Here is a 10625-nt window from a genome sequence, read left to right on the forward strand (position 1 = left end):
TTCTCTTTAGGGACTTTTTTATCCTCTATGCTATATTCGGTAATAGGTTTGTACAAATCTGACCTATAAGCAATTACTTCCTTTGCTATATTGTCCCAATAAAGGAAGAGGATACTCCCTTTGTTCAAATTTAACTTTTAAAATATCCAGTTCCTATAAGAATTCACCACCCTTACTAGAAAGTCTACTTGATCTTATCTTCTGACATTTTACTATTTATTCTTTAAGCTACTGGGATGCATGCTATTAAAATATTAAAAAAAATTGCTTGACACATCTCTCTTAGCCAAAGCTGTAGCAATCTTTTCATTCTCTAATTGTTTGCTCAACTTGATATCCAAAAATTAACATTCACTTTACTGTAGTTCATAGTGAGCCTTAAGAAATTGGCGGTCTTGTTCATATATTCACTTATTACCCAACAATATCATCAGAATATTATCTATAAAGTATAAACAATTTTAAATAAGTCGAAAAACATTATCATAAATTTACACATTTTTCCCCAGTGCCCTAAAACAATATTGACATTGCTGGGTGCCACTGCTGCTCCCATAACTACTTCTTGAATCTGTTGGAAAAATTCTTTAACCAATTCTAAAATAATTAGGTTTTAACACCAATTCCAGTAAAGAACACAACAATTAGAATCAGAAAACACCACCTGGATTCAATAAACTCTGTACAAGAATAGCACTATGTTTCATGTCCATATAGCAAAGTGGCTCGCCTTGCATACTCATGAAGGCAAGTTGCTATTCTACCTATATGGACACGGACTGTGAACGAGTGCAGCGGGCATGTCCAAGTTGTGCACGGACATTGAACGTGCCCCCTGCACTCAGAAAGTCCCGTACAGCACTTTCTAATGAGGATCTGGCATAATATTAGAGAATTACTGTAATATTATGCCAGTATTTCAGTGTCTGCAGACACTGAAATGAAATAAATGACCATTTCAGTGTCCGTGGACACTGAAATGAACACAGCATCAGAAAAGCGATGCAGGCAGTGTGTGACAGGTTCTGACACACACCCTGCATTGTAAAAGTGCCGTACGACACCTCCACAACCTGCTAAATTAGGCATACCTCTCTACCTCTTAGAGCAAGAAATCTGGGCAAAGCCATTAATAACAGTGGAGCAAAGGCCCAAAAATAGGAATAATTTTAAATATTGCTCTTATAAACTTAGAAAGTTGATAAAAAACAGGTCATGCATCAGCATGAATTACTGAAGGATTGAGGTCTGAAAGCAAATGTATGCCAATATTCCCTGACAGCAGTCCATGTGGATAAAGGCACAAATAATGGGGGAAACAATAAATAAAATAGGGACACCTCTGAAAAATTGCCCTCACACACCTGGAAAGTTGATAGAAAACAGGATATGTATTAGCAGGAGTCCCTGAAGGAAAGAAGCCTGAAAGCCAAATGAATGCCATTATTTCCTGATTGCAGTCCTTAATGACTTGTCAGAACACCACAAAACTCACTTATATAATATAATACTACAATAATAATATTATATATTTTTTCCTAGGGTAAAGAAAGTTTAAGCGTAGCTAAGCGGGTGTGCATGTTACGGCCCACCACTTACCATAGCTTAAACATCCCATAGGCAATAAATACAAATATACAGGTGAAATTTCCAAGCTGAAATGGTGTAGTGGTTAGTATCCTGGCTTTATATGCAGGCTTTCATGGTTGAAGTACCAAGACAGGCAACTTATTTTTCCATGGGAAAGTAGTGTTAAAACTATTTTTGTAAAGTTAAATTATGTAGCAACTGTTGTTTTGTCAACCAGGGTAGTGTAGCTGATGTACAATGTAGGTATGAGTGCATATAACATGTGAAACCACCCATTTGCACACAAGTGCCCTATACAGTATAGTCGCACCCCTTGCCAATGTAAGGAAAGCACATAGAGGGATGTCATATAAAGTATATGTTATACACTTAAAAAAGAAACCAATTCCCGGATATGTTTAAAAAATTAAAGGTGAGTAATGGTTAGCAATACCCAGCAATGCTTAGCAAGTGTAACCATCACTAAGACATGATTGCTAAGCAACAGGTAGCTCAGCTAAGTGGATTTGTGCACAGTTAAACACAACTCAACAACTTCTCCTTTAAGTAGTGTTAAAACCGACTTAGCAGATTGGCGCACTGCTTAGCGGAGCTTAAACTTTTCAAAATCGTCCAGTGACAGGAAAGGGCAGGAATATAGCACTATTTCAATGGGGCAGGAAGGAATGCAGCCATAACCAGTTGTAGCTGATCTCTGCAGGCACTATGGCTGTCATTAGTGAGGGTGTGCACTTGCAGGGCCAGTGCTGGGGCACCCAGGAGCCCAGGATCATGGTTGGACTCCTAGTAAAAGACCATGACCAGAAACTGCTGCTGGGCCATACCAGTGTCCCCTATACAAATGGAGGCCTGGGACCATCTTGCACGTGATCTCACCAGTACTACTGGCATCCCTCGAACTGGTGAGCAGGTCCGGCACCATTTTGCTGACCTGAAGCATACGAAGAGGGAGCTCTTGGACCAGTGGACCCAAGACACACAGGCACAGAATGTCACAGAAGTGCATAAGTATCAGCATAAATTAGTGTTTACCAAAGTCTGGCCTGCATATGTGATTGATAAGTATGCATAAATGTTTCTTTATCTCCTGTACAGCTGCAGATGAGAGGGCTGCAAACATAGATGCCCATGCCAGCAGGTTGGTATGGCTGCACCGGGAGGCTGGTGAGTACAAATCTATCTTGCAGTATTAGGGCAAATAAATAGAAAGGAGTAGAATATGTACAGGTTCTGCATAGCAACTATGGCTTTGACAACATGAATTAATCGAGCCACATCTGAGAAAGATTGTGGAGCTGTAAAAAAGGAGATCAACTATATGAAGGGTTCCATGCACCAAGATCTGATCCCTGAATAGTAATGTGTAAAGTATTATACTGCATCCCCTACAGTAGTATTTTGTGTTAACCATTGGTTTCCAGATTGTAATATGTCAAAGTATTAATACACAGTACAAGAACTATCTGCCATGCATGAATGTCAGAATTACAAGGTCAGAGTGTCCAACCAAGAGAGTATTAGGTAGAAAACAGTCAAGCAAAATACAGCAGGTCCTCAATAGCTCATTGTAACAAAAACACAACATTGTTGTACCTTTTTGCACAAATAGGCACGGTTCAAATCTTAGGAATGGTAGTAAGCTGTATGCATAATTTAACCCATGAATATGTTAATATGTGGAGAAACAGTCAGGTAGTGTTAACAGAAATTTCCTCCACAGGTCTGCCAGGTAAAGAAATGTTTCTGTTAGCTGAAAGAAGGTTGTACTAATATACTGTGTACAACACTTTCACTGTCCAACCCCAGGGTTGTAAATGATAGCAAGATAAGTACATGCACCAAGAGGTTTCTTCCGATAAATGTCCCTCACATGTCACTCTGTCATAGCTAGTAGTCGCCACTGCCAACACCCATGGTGACAGATAGAATTCCAGGTGGAGTATGGCAGTAGCACACACACACACCATGAGTGTAGGGCACCCCTGTCAGTTTCACATATGTAACCTTGAATATGTGAATATGTTTAGAAACAGTCAGGTAGTGTTAGAAGATATTCCCTCCACATGTCTACCAGGTAAGGAAATATATGTATCAGCTTTAAGAAGTCTTTAGTAATACACTGTGTACAAACATTCTACTGCCCAACCCCAGGTGATAAGTAGATGTAAAGTTAGGTCATACTTGGAGAGTAATGAGTTGAGAAATTATCAGTACAGTTGTGAACAATTGAAGCCTATACAGTTGTTAATTGACATCTCTCCTCTCCCCCACCCTATCTGCAACAATTATTAATACAAATAATCAATGGGTATGTTTTTCTCTAAACCTGCTGTTGAGAAATGTGTCCTATCATTCTACAAATATTGAATCATTTGATTATTAATGTTCCCCATTTAAATACTATTATTGGTGGCTTGTTGCTATCAATGTAACTTGCATGCCATTATAATGACTACTGTGGTTCCATATATGCATGTGTTCTGTTTGCTATGCAACTGTTTCAAATCTGTTTTATGGGGTCAACTGGAACACCCATGCATTCTGTTATAACTAATTTTGAAATGTGTTGTTCATGCCTAACCAACATATTTTGTAAAACCTCAACACCATAGCATGTCTGGGAAGGCAGATCATGACAGATCCAGCTGTCCTGCTTCATCTGGCCTTGGAACCAGGCCCTGGCACACCTAGGACCCAACCTGGGACCTCCTCGCCCACTGGTCCTGCACCACCTTCGAATGGAACAACCTCAGGGGATGGGGCCCATCCCCTCCCTGGTAGCAGGTGCAGACAGGAAACCATCACCCTTAGCCAAGTCCGGGGTTTAGTGCATAGTGCCATCCAAAAGGAGTTTGGTGGACAGCTGAACCAGATTGAGGGACAGCTGAAGCAGATTGAGGGCCACCTGACACATCTTGAGGGTCACCCTGCCCCTTCTAACCAGCCCCCAGCACAGCCACCTTTGAGGCCATGAAGGTGCAGTGGTGACTTCCCATGGGTGGTGACCTCAGTCCCACTGTATCCATTTAGGGGTGCATGAGTGTCTCATTTCCAACCACCCTTCCAGTCCAAGGTGTCTACCTCCCACATGTGTCATATACCCACCCTTATCTGCTGTCTTGTCTGTCTTCCTACACAACTTACCTACTTAAATATACCTACTATCCTTCCCCAACATACCACTCTCACATTAAAAAGGTGCATCTGTCCCCCCAAAAAAGTGATGCCCCAAACATAGCTGTCCATTTCACACGTGTCCACTGAACATGTAATCTGGTCCAATTGGCTTGACAAGGGTTTGAGTGTCCAAATTCACCTCACAATTCTGTAGAAATTCACATCTGTTGCTGTAGAAGAAATAGACAGCTATGGACCTTTCCTACGCCTGTCCTGCACATCCCTAGCTACCTTTCATACTGTACTTCACTCTGCATGCACCTTTTTTCACCACTTTCCTATCATCCCTTTTTCTTTTCTTTTAAAGAAATTATCATGCGGTAAACAGGAGTAAGCGGGAGTAGCCATGTTTACATGATGCTAAGTGAAGCCAACACAGATTAAGCATCTCAATGATTAACCATATGTTAGCATTTCTTAGCATTGTGCAAACCCGCTTACACTGCTTAAAAGTGCCTTGATCACTCTGTATCCATCTGACCTTCGTCTGCCCTGCACCAAAATAGTCAGTCCTCCCAAGTCTCAAACTCAGGATGCTGTGCGCTAAATCACAGCAACATACCACTACACCATCTGAGCTATGAGAATCTGAAATGCTTTAACAAACATGCCATGCATTCTGGTTATTTAACATTAATGAAAAAAAAAACATCAGTCCCAAGTCTCAAACCCATGGCACTGTACACTATAATCACAGGAATGTATTACTACATCATCTGAGCTGTAGGGATTAACATTACTTTTTCAAACATATCATATAATAGAGACATAGAACGTTAGGGAGAAATTTCTGTGGAATCATTCATGTGTTGTAGATAGACACACACACTTATATATATATTTATATATATATATATATATATATATATATATATATATATATAGATATATATATATATATATATATATATATATATATATATATATATCTGTAGATACATATATATATATATATATATATATATATATATATATATATATATATATATATATATATATATATATATATATATATATATATATATATATATACATATATAAAACATGTAGTGCAGTAATATCTCAGAAACATCCCTCTCAACCTCTTAGTGCAAGAAACCTGTACAAAGGCTGTAAAACAGGTGGGGAAAATGGGCCACATATAGGAACATATGTCAAATATCGCTATTAGAAATGAAGACATTCGCTACAGCAACAGAGTGCATTTCAGCAGACAATTACTGAAGGATATGAGGATGGAAACTGAGATGTTATGTCATTATTTACTGACAGAAATCCTAGGATCATTACAGTGATTTACAAGAAAAATACAAATAAAGTGTGAAACAGAACAAAAGTATGGGCCAAGCATCCGGACATACTGTGAAAATCCTGGCAGTAGAGAGGTATGCTTGGAACCCCTTTTTGCAATGAATCTGGACCAAGCCTGACAAAGTGGGGGGACAAAGGCATGAAAATAGGGGCATATCCAAAATATGTGAGTAGATAAGCTGAGAAAGTCGATGTAGTAACACTGTATGTCCTAACATATATTGACAGAAATATCACAAGTCCGGGACTCAATTGCTTCTCATTAGTGAGTGACCTCAATCTCCAATCATCCCACTGATGTGTCAGGAATACACAACAGTTATGGGGACCAGACCAAAGATATAGACCAGACAACTGGACATCCAATGAATATGTGGACATACACTACAGCGAGCTACCAAGCAATGTTCAAACTACAATCAGACTGACATAACACTACTCAAATCCAGGTCTGAGGGTGTACACATGCATTTGTAAATATAAAAGGCACTACAGGGATGTAAAACTAGTGGAAAACAGACACTGGTGTGAAAGTGCGCATCCACAACCAATTGCACCACAGTCACAGCGACATACCAGTAAGCAAACTGAACACTACAGTGTAATATCCTGTTTGCCACTCACATATTACCCCTACATATACTGCCCCAAGTCACAGTGTAGTGGGAATCTTGAGGTGTTATGAGACATGCCGCGGTCTCCTCGTACAAACATATACAGGTGATATGGAACCAGAAACCAGAGCAGCATGCACAGTCAGATAGAAAGGTGCCCACAACACTCACATGTACCCCCCCTCCCTACACAGCCCAAATAACAGCCCAAATAACATGTATACACTACACTGCTACACAATCCTGGCAGTCTATTAATAATGGCCAGACATACGGAGACTTCTCAAATGTACAGTTTCCACAGAAAGTATAGGCACAGGACTCATATCTATGGCCACAGTACACTGCTACAAATTCCTGATAGGTCATATACAATGGCCAAACATACAACCAACCTCCTGACTGTACAGAGTTCCACAGGTTGTCCAGCCTTTGCCCTCATATTTATGGCCCCTACCCCAGAACATGTGTAGGATTACACAACATCACTGGAACAATATCAGGAATGACAGAACTAAATAATGATAGCCCATACCTATCCACCTCACAGTGCATGACATATGGACAAAGCCTGACACAATAGGAGTACAGCAGCCCCAAAACAGGGGCATATGTACAATAGTGCTGTTATAATCTGAAAAAGTAATTTGCAATGAGGGTTATGGCAATGTGGTAACACATCAAGTGTATCATAGCTGTGATACATCTGTACACAGTCACCAGATCTGTATAACAATTATTGCATATGCCACCAAGTTTATAGGGCTGAGGGGTGTATACAAGTAAGTGTATGGTTGCAGACAGCAGCAGCTCTTGTACAGGTGACAATGGGAAGTGTATTGCTTGTAACACACCTCAGATTGTTTTAATCCACACCCCCAGAGGATATTGTGTCGCCCAAACACACAGAGAATACCATTTTCACACACACACACACACACACACACACACACACACACACACACACACACACACACAGGATCGTAATTGCCAGTGTTGTTTTTGGAACCCTTACCCATCCAGTTAGTGGTACTACAGTGTTAGGCAATTATCACAGGTGGCACAGAGCTTATAGTGTGGAGAGTGTTCCACAGTATATGTAAAGTGAATTACATTGCATGCCCTTGTAAGGTATGGCAGTGTGGTGTACTGGGTGTGAATGGATTTATAATACTGTCATGCATGAGTCTACACACTCCCGAACAGTTCTAGACACACCAGTGCATACACGCAAATGTGCCATTACTGTGATTAGCAGCCCTGCCTCTCTAGCTATTCATTCTATACTATTACATAGCTGTTGCACACAGCACAGGGCTTATAGATCTGCAGAGTGTCTACAGATACCTCTACGGTTGATGTAAAAAGCACCCCTCATAGAGTGGAACATAGGACGTATGCTGGGAGTACCATGGCCTAAAACTGTAAACCACGGCTACCCAATAGATATAGTCCTCACTCAAACACACTCAGGATACTGGTCTTGCTTATACACACACAGACTGAGATAAGAAACCCTACATATCTAGGTCTTGCTACTAAAGTGTTATGCATTTATTGCACGTGCCACGTAGTTTGTTGGGTGAAGTGCATTCCATGATTCCTCTAAGGTGAACATCACAAGGCCTTGTAAAGTATGGCAATGGGAGATGTACTGGGAGAGAATGGACTCTGAATACTCTAAAATACAGAAATATACACAATGACAAACACAGATACAGTCATACACACATTTGCCAGAACTGAGGTTAGCAGTCCTGCCTATCTTGTCAATCAGTCAATACTGTTACATAGCTCCTACACACAGCACATCCCTTATTGGGCTGAATAGTGTCATCAGATACCTCTACTGTTGATGGAGACAGCAGGCCTTGTACAGTGGACCTTGGGACATGTACTGGGAGTACCATGGTCTAAAAATGCAAAACTCACCCCCTCATTGGTATAGTACTCACTCAAACACAGGATACTGTTGTCACACACACAGTCACACATTTGCCAGGACTGAGATGAAAACCCCTACTTATCTAGTTATTGGTATTATAGTGATATACATCTATCACATGCACCACAGACCTTGTAGGATGAAGACTGTTCCATGGCTCTTCTAAAGTGAGCAACATCACCACCCCTTGTAAAGTATGGCAATGTGCAGTGTACTGGGAGTGTGAGGTCTCAAAATGCTGTCTCCTACAAATATAGACACATACAAACACACACACACACACACACACACACACACACACACACACACACACACACACACACACACACACACACACACTCACATTTGCTAGGACTCATATTGGAACCCCTACTTACGTACTTATTGGTACTATAGTATCATGCAGTTACCGCAAGTACCAGGGAGCCTATAGGGTGATGAGTGTCACAAGGTACCTTTAAAGTGTACAACATCATGATCCCTTGCAAAGTATGGCAATGGGGGTGTAGTGGATGAGAAGGGTGTCAAAGTACTTTCATCTACAACTTTACATGCTCACAAACACTTTTATACACAGTCATGCACACACACACACACACACACACACACACACACACACACACACACACACACACACACACGTTTGCCAGTACTGAGATTCATAGGTTCATGTGTTCATAGATGTCTACCAGGTTAATGGCCATAGAGCCATTACAAGCCTAGCCCATGGGAGTACCCTGACATCATGCCAACTGACATTTGTCCACAGTGCGTTTATCGCCTATTGCCACTTGAATGATCCCTATGGTGACCATTAAATTCATCATCCACTCATTCAGATTTCTCTTGAAGAGGGCAAGTGAGGTGCTCCGATTGACATGTATGTGACATATATTCCATAACATGGCCAGTCTCTGGGTTATGGGCTTGTCCCCCAGCATGTTCTGTTGATTATGGTAAAGAGGTTGTGGTCTCTGTGGCATGTGGTGCAGATGGATTGGGATTTCACTAGATGCAGCATTTCTAACAGGGCTGGGCAGACATGGCTTTGTCAGTCAAGCAGAGATCGCATGTAAGTAGCCTAGATGTGACCATGAATACTTGGAGGTTTTGGATTTTGTCCATATAGTACAATTGTGTAAGGCCTAGGGTCCTATTTGTGAGGTACATTTGCAGCCTCCCCAGTTGTTGCAGGTGTCTAGTGAAGTACATGACAAATAGGCCATTGTACTTGACATTCAGCCTAATGAGGGGAGAGTAGAGGGAGACATTTACCTCTTCCTTCCTGGATGCAACACCCTTAGTTATAAAATGTGCCACATAGAAGGACTATCTGTCCACAGGTGGCAATGTGGTGGTCATATGAGAGGTCACTGTAAAACCTGCATTCCTAGACCTCTTACAACAACTTCTGTGTCAAGTGGACTACCAGCTATGTGGTAATTAATGGAAACCACGTTGATCCCAGAGGGATGGTGAAACATTTCTTGCCATTGAGCCTAAGGCCAGTGTTTAGACAACAGTCATAGGTCTCAGTGGGGACTGTATGAAGAATGTCAACATAATTTGGGGATGTAAACACAGCATCCATCTTGCATTTGTCTGCAAGCATTGTCAGCCAGAGTCCCTTTGTGCTGGGCTGGATGTCACAGGCATACATACAGTACATGGGGGAACCAGGACCAGACCCTGTGGTACTCCACTCATGACTGGTCAGCAGTCTGACATGGAGTCCACTGCCTTCACACTGTGTGTTCCATCCATGAACCAGTTTGCATCCCACCTAGTGACATAGGGGTTGATGCCTAGCTGAGTGTGTTTGTCTGTGATTCCTGAGTGGGGAATGGTATAAAAGGATTAAAAGCCCCACTTATCTTGTTTTTGATACATACTGTTACATAGTTATTTCACATAGCACACAGCTTATAGGGCTGCAGGGTGTCTACAGCTACCTCTACAGTAGTTAACAACAGTGGGTCCTGTACAAT

This window comes from Protopterus annectens, chromosome 1.part0 (genome assembly GCF_019279795.1).
Source record: "Protopterus annectens isolate FY-2018-M chromosome 1.part0, PAN1.0, whole genome shotgun sequence".
Lineage (NCBI taxonomy): Eukaryota > Metazoa > Chordata > Ceratodontiformes > Protopteridae > Protopterus > Protopterus annectens.